This window comes from Protopterus annectens, chromosome 8.part0 (genome assembly GCF_019279795.1).
Source record: "Protopterus annectens isolate FY-2018-M chromosome 8.part0, PAN1.0, whole genome shotgun sequence".
Classification (NCBI taxonomy): Eukaryota; Metazoa; Chordata; order Ceratodontiformes; family Protopteridae; genus Protopterus; species Protopterus annectens.
In genome coordinates this window covers 284,966,435-284,973,934 of record NC_056741.1, presented here as the reverse complement: position 1 = coordinate 284,973,934, position 7,500 = coordinate 284,966,435, and positions in this window count along the sequence as shown.

Genomic DNA, 7,500 nt, shown 5'->3' with positions numbered 1-7,500 from the left:
CACTGTTCTGTGTGACATACATGACTTTTAAGGGAGGGCCGTCAGCAGTACATCTGGCAAGTATCTGCACATGACATCTCACTGGGTAAGTACACTAAGCTGCTAGGCATGTAACAATGCACTGTGCAGGCTACAGGCAGACTGGCTCAACACTGGCCTACATCTCCTATGGGGAAATAGACATGCACCTGCATATATAGTAGGCTCTACAGGCAAGTCACAGCACAGGGTAAGATACACCTGTGTGAAAGTGCATAACCACAACCAATGTGAACACAGCCACATATGTTAAGCTAGCATAATATTACAGTATATGGTCTATCTGTTCAACACCATCCTCATATGTGCCACTCACAGACTGACCCTACATATACTGGGCTGTTACACAGTTTGGTCTGATGGCTGTCTGTGGTATGAGACATGTGTGTGTATGGCCCTACAAACATGTATGCCAATACGGTACCATACAGTGAAGCAGCATGTAACATCAGATAGGACAGGAACTAGAACAATGACATCTACAATGGTCTGTACACAGGCTAAAGTACATATTAACAATATACACACTGTCAACATTCACTATAAGTACATAGACTTCAGTACTGTAGAAACATCCACAGAATGTCCAGGTTATGTAATGAAATTTAACCCCTACTCTACATAACAAGTGTAGCAGCCTGATATATCACTGGCTTGTTATCAGATATGATGACACTAATTATGGTGTAAAGCACATATGCACCACTTCATGCACAACATATGTACAAAGGTTGACAGAGGTGTGGCTGGAAGCACAAACACAGGGCCAATATTGACATGTTGCTGTGATAATCTCATACATTTACTGTTGTAATGGGGTTTGTTGCAACATATGTACTATGAGGGATATGAAGTCAGTAACTGTCATGGCTTTCACCATCTACAGACTACAGTCCTCGCACTACCTTCTGCAGTCCACAGATAGATGCTCCGTGGGTAACACATCAAACCAAAGGCACAACACACTGCTCAGTTTGCAGATGACCCTGCAGATTGGGATTCCTCATAAATATGGAACTGACATGGCAGGTATTGAGACATGTAGGACAGCCATATTCACACACACACTGTTAAACCAACATAACTCCAAATGCAGTATAGCAGCACTTACAGTCTGCAGTCAGGCCAGGCACACCCCCCCCCTCCTGTGTGTTGCCCTGTTTCCACAGTGTATGTTGTTAGAGGTAAATCTCCAACCTATCTGAGATGCTGTTTGCCAAGCAACAGACCTAGTTCCTGCTCACAGTGAATGAAAAGGGCCAACACCAACATGATATCCCTAGATATTGGGGTGTGTTTCCATGCAATTGGCTATGGGAATATTACCGCAGCTGTTCCACATGCAATCAGCTAGAAGAGGGATGCAATTCATGCAGATGCCATCAGCTGATCATGAGCATCACTTAAAATACACATGTGACTGCCTAAGCAAAGCAGGTGTAGGTCTTCACATCCACCAGAGAGGGAGTGGGAGAGGCAGACAGAGGCAAAGATATGTCAGGGAGGGGTGGGAGAGTAAAACTGAAGAATGTTTGTGTCATACACCTACCAGCACAGGGTATAAAAAACCCCTGATGACTATGTGGTGCTATCACAGTTCTATGCAGTTATTGGATGCATCACATGGGTTACCTGTTGTGGAGCCCTCAGAACATATATGTGATGGTGAGTGACATCAGCAACAGGATACGGTAGCTATACAGTAGGTGACGTACTCGTGCCTGTCCTCATGAACAGGTGCCAGCGTCAACACTGCCACACTCTCACAGAGACACACACACATTGACACACTTGGCAGGGCCAGGAGTACAACTCTATCAGTAGTGGGATTGCCACAACACATCACTGTGCACGTACCACATACACCACATGGGTCATACAGAGATTGTATGGGCAAAGGGTATGAGGAGGTGTCTGACATCAGACAGCATGCTTCAGTATGCCCATGGGGGTTGTATGAGTGTGTATGTGAACATACGCACCATGCAACACACACACAGACACACTGGGTGCCAGTACTGGAATGCATGGGTGCATGTTTGCATGGCTGTGTGGTGGTCGACTGGGCCAGCAGGCTATACAAGGCTAGGCGATGGGTATACCTTGGCTTCAGGCCACATGACAATGGTCTGCATTGTGGCTCAGGGCTGTAGTTTCTGCATTTTCCCACACAGGTGGGTATTGTATCCCCCATCCAGTCACCCAACAGACTACTGTGTGTGGTCAATGCTGTGCATCACTTGCCATGTATGTGTTCCTTAGTACATGACATGGATGGTGTTTGGGATGTGCACACCTCCCACATGCATGTACAGTGACATGTGGAACTGTACCTGTGGTGTCTGGCCCATGTTGTGACCAGAGATTATCATCAGATGTGCCAGTCTTGCCCACCTGTGGCGGGTACTGGTAATGGGCAGCAGGTTTACACTGCACCTACATTGATAACATGCTAACAGCATTCCCTGGTGTTGTTGACATCTGTCCATACAGGGCATGTTATCAGGCATGGTATATCCTTTGTGGGTCACATATGATGGCACCACATGTGTTGCAGGTGTCCTTTGGCGAACATGGGGGAGGTGCACTGTCTGCATGTACGTGCATATTGGACAGATAGCCAGGGTGTCATGCCCTCTGTAGTCCACTGCTATCACTCCATAGTTACTATCAGTGGCCAATATGCAGTGTAATACCCACATATTGGCTGTTGCCTAGGCATGTGTGTGTGTGTATGAGACATGGGTTGAGAGTGTGCTCTGGGTAATACTGGGGTTGCTAACTGTGATTGCCTGGCCATGATGTCACATGTATGGGTATGGCTTTGCACCCCAGCCTCACAGCTATTTCACATCTGTTATCCCTGTACGGTAGACATTGTGATAGATAGTAGGGCCACCATATTAGAAATATGCAAAAGCCACTACACACACACACACCCACACACACACACACACACACACACACACACACACACACACACACACACACACTCACCTGTCATGTCTGGGAGAAGAACCCCTACCTAACTAGTTTATTACACTACATCACTATGCAGTTGGAGTACTCCTTCCCCAAATGTGTAGTTCACACTGAATGACGTCAGCAGGATTGCAAAAGTAGGCCATTTGACATGTACTGTGTGTGACTAGCCTAAAATGCATTGCCCCTACACAGACAGTGACACACACACAAAACAACCACAACCAACATGTGTAGGTATAGAACCCCTAACAGAGGTCTACATCATACTACAGCATGGAGCTGTTATAGGATGCACCACAGGGGTTACTGGGGGACCCCTTCCCCAAAGGTGTATTTCACAATGAATGACAGCCGGATTGCCAAAAGTAGGCCATTTGAAATGTATTGCATGTGACTAGCCTAAAATGCACTGCTCCCTACCCAGACATTGTAACACACATAAAACATCCACAACCACCATGAGTGGGAATGGAACCCTAACACAGTTCTAAATCACACTACAGTAGTACACACTTATGGGACGCACTACGGAGATTACTGGGCTGCAACCTTCCCTGAGGTGCATTTCTAGGTGGGTGACATCAGCAGCCTTGCCAAAGTTGAGTATATGACTTGTAGGCAGTGTGAGTACCCTAAAAGGCATTGCTCTCTACACAGACAGAGACGCAGACATGCCAAGTCTGAGATTAGAACAGCTACCTAACTACTTTATTACATGACAACGGTATACAGTTACAGGACACGCTACAGAGATTACTGGGTGACAAACTTCCCAGAAGTGTATTTCTAGGTGGATGACATCAGCAGACTTGCCAAAGTTGAGTATATAACTTGTAGGCAGTGTGTGTACCCTAAAAAGCATTGCTTTCTACACAGACAGAGTCAGACAAACACACACACACACACAAACACACACACACACACACACACACACACACACACACACACACACACACACACACACACACACACACACACACACACTTACCATGTCTGGGATTAGAAAAGCTACCTAATTACTTTATCACATGACAGCAGTATGCAGTTACAGAACATGCTATAGAGATTACTGGGCTACAATCTTCCCAGAGGTGTATTTCTTGGTGAATGACATCAGCAACCTTGCCAAAGTTGAGTATATGACTTGTAGGCAGTGTGAGTACCCTAAAAAGCATTGCTGTCTACGCAGTCAGACAGACACGCACACAAGCAGTCACCAAGTCTGGGATTCAAACTCCTACCTAGCTAGCATATCATAATACAGTAGTACGCAATTATGGGACACATCGCAGAGATTACTAGGCTGCATCTCTCCCAAAGGTGTATTTCACATTGGGTGACCTCGGCAGGCTTGTCATAGTAGGGCTATGGGGAGGGCAGTGAGTGTGCATGGGCCATAGCCCATTCATCTAGGTGCTGACACGCCACATGCAGACACACACAGGGTCATATTTCACAGGTATGTACAGTCATGTTGCACAGCTGGCATGTACACCACATAGTCTGTAATGCTGACAGATACTGGTGGCTAGTATCTGCAGTGAGTGACATCTGCACATCATGTGCTTGGAACCCCTTGGCTGTGTGCTGGGTGGGACAGGCCTGGATGGCTCCTTGTCACGGTCACCCTCTTCCACACATCTTGTCTGTCTACCTGTGGCTTATTATAGTGTGTTGTCCTTACATATATATCTGTATTCCTATCCACTGTGTGTGCAAGGCATGAGTGGTGCATACTGACAAGTGTCTGCACTAACAACTGCAACTGCCAGATATGTCTGTTCCACTGGTGTTTGCAGACATGGCCTTCATGTGTTTAAGTGTGTGAGCATGCCCAGTATGGCCGTCTGTATTGCATGTGTGGATCAAGTCCAGGTAGTTTGTACTGCAGTGTTGACCTTTGTGTTGTACAGGTAACACGCTGTCTCTGAAGGGTATCCATCGATCATTTGGCATTGACTGTTGCTACATTTCTGCATAGCAGGGGGAGGGGACACCTGACTGTTTCTAAATTTCTACACAGGTTGGGGGGCACACCTGACTGTTACTATATTTCTATGTAGGATGGGGGGAGGACACACTTGACTATTTCTATGTTTCTACATAGGATTGGGGGGGGGCACACCTGACTGTTACTATATGTCTACATACGATGGCAGGCACACCTGACACTTGTACAAATTTGCTAGGACTGTACTTGTATATCGGGCAGTCCATTTCAGTCTGTAGTCTTGTCTATCATGCTGGTTAGAGGCATACCAGTGTACCACAGATTTTAGCTTTTAATTACCTACATATTATTTTCTGACATCCTAGCCTTCACAAATGACATCCCACTGCCTGGCCTGCTGTAATCTGTCTGTGTAGGCCTGGGGGGGATAGCCATAGGCCTCATTCAGAGGCCAAAGTACAGCATTTGTTTGTGTTTGTCTACACCTGTCCTGCTGGCTGTGACTGTTGTTGAGTATGTGACCCCCCCCCCGACTGGCATGTGTGTGTCACTTACCTTGTGGGTGTCCCAGTATTGAGGGTGGTGCTGCAGGCCTGCCTATGTTGGATGCACATAGTACACTCCCTACACATGGTTAGGCACAGGTAGTGTAATGCTTGGCATCCCTTTTACTGTATGTGAGAGTCGGAGAGAGGTGTTATTCCCTAGGTCCCTCCCATGCCAGTGTATGTGCTATGCATTGCCTCTTTGCCAAGGCCAGGGCATACTGGGCATGTCTCATTCTGCCTACTGGGGCAGGCTCAGGTTGTTGTTCCTCCGAGTCACTCTGTGCCTGTGCAGGCCTTGGCAATGGTGGGGGGCTGTGTGGCCCTGCCCCGTGCTGTTTCTGCTGCAGCTGTTTCCACAGGATCATATTGTGTAGCATGGCACATACAAGGACAATTTGGGTACATGTAGCTGGTGAGTACTGCAAGGCTCCACAGGATGTGTCCAGGCATCGGAACCATGACTTGAGCATCCCAAACACATGCTCTATTATGATTCTTGTTTATGCATGTACCTCATTATGAAGTTCTTGTTCAGGTCTGTGTGCATTTCTGATGGGTGTCATCAGCTATGGCTCCAGTGCATATCCAGCATCCCCCACTAGGTGACTGTGTGGGATGTCCCCATTGGCAAATCTCTGGTACAGATGCGTCAGATGCCAGATGTGGGAATCATGATAGCTTCCAGGGCAGCCAGCACACATGTTCATTATTATGCCCTGGGTATCACACACATCCTGGCAGTTGATGGAGGGGAAGCCCTTGCAGTTGATGTAGACCCTAACCCGCTCATCGGGTGGTGCTTTGATGCATATGTGCATGCAGTCTATTGAACCCACTACCTCTGGATATTCTGCTATTTGGTGGAAGAGATGCATATTGCTGGCCAACGCCTCAAGGATGTTGGGGAAATATACGCACTTACCGACATGTGCTGACATGGCATCCAGGAACTGGTGGAGTACCCTGGGTGCTGAGAAATCCCCATCATATCCCCAGTTGGCCTTTGGAAGGTATCTGTAGCTAGTATTCTTAGCCCTACACATACCTTGGTATCCACTGGGATGGGTTCCTCTCTGTTAGTTCTGTGTGTCAGGCGTGGCCGGCACAGCTCAACGATTTACTGTAGGAAGTCCCTGTCCACCCTATAATGCTCCACTATCTTTAGCTCATGTAGCCCTTGGTAGGTTACCCTGGGTCTGTACACGCTTCTCCGTCTCCTCACTGTGGGTTGCTCGGCAGCATTCACATCCTCACCACCCTCAGCCTCTTCCACAAGTTGTATGATAGCTATTGCAGCCTCTAACATTTTGCTGTTGTGAGTGTTAAAAGTTCCCCGCTTGTTTACACTTGTGTTGTAGAGTGTTGGAAAAACCAGAGGGGTAGGTGTTTGCATAGTTTATAGTAGTGTTCTGGGCTGGGCTGGTCTGCTGCCTGTGTAATTGGCTGAATCTGATACATTTCACCTGCCAGCTAAGCTAGTTCACCTTGATTAACTTCCTACTGCTATTTTTCCTTCCCATTGCCTCCCTGTTTAAGCCTGTGTACGCACCGCACAAGCAGAGTGCTGAAATGTGCACACAGCTGCTATTTCCTGGTTTAACTTCTTTTTTCTTCCTGTAAAACCCGGTGTGCAGCGTGCACACCCATTTAGGCTTTGTAAAGACTTCTAGACAGGTTTAGACACACCCCCTAGCTTAGCTGTGCTAAGCTAGGAGCAAACCTGAGCCACAGGGCTCCAATCCACTTACAGTATGCCTGACACACACACTCATGATGTTACCTTCTTCCTGGGCTTGCACCCAGCTATTCATACTCTTATACTGTTGGGACCTGCCTCACATGCTGGGGAAAACTGGGATTCACTAGTCTTCCCCTCATTTGCATAGGATTGCCTGCTAATGCATAGTTACATGTCTCACAGTGAGCCTCCCCCCCTTAGTAACTACTACTCACTGGCCAGGTTGTCTTCTGCCTGCC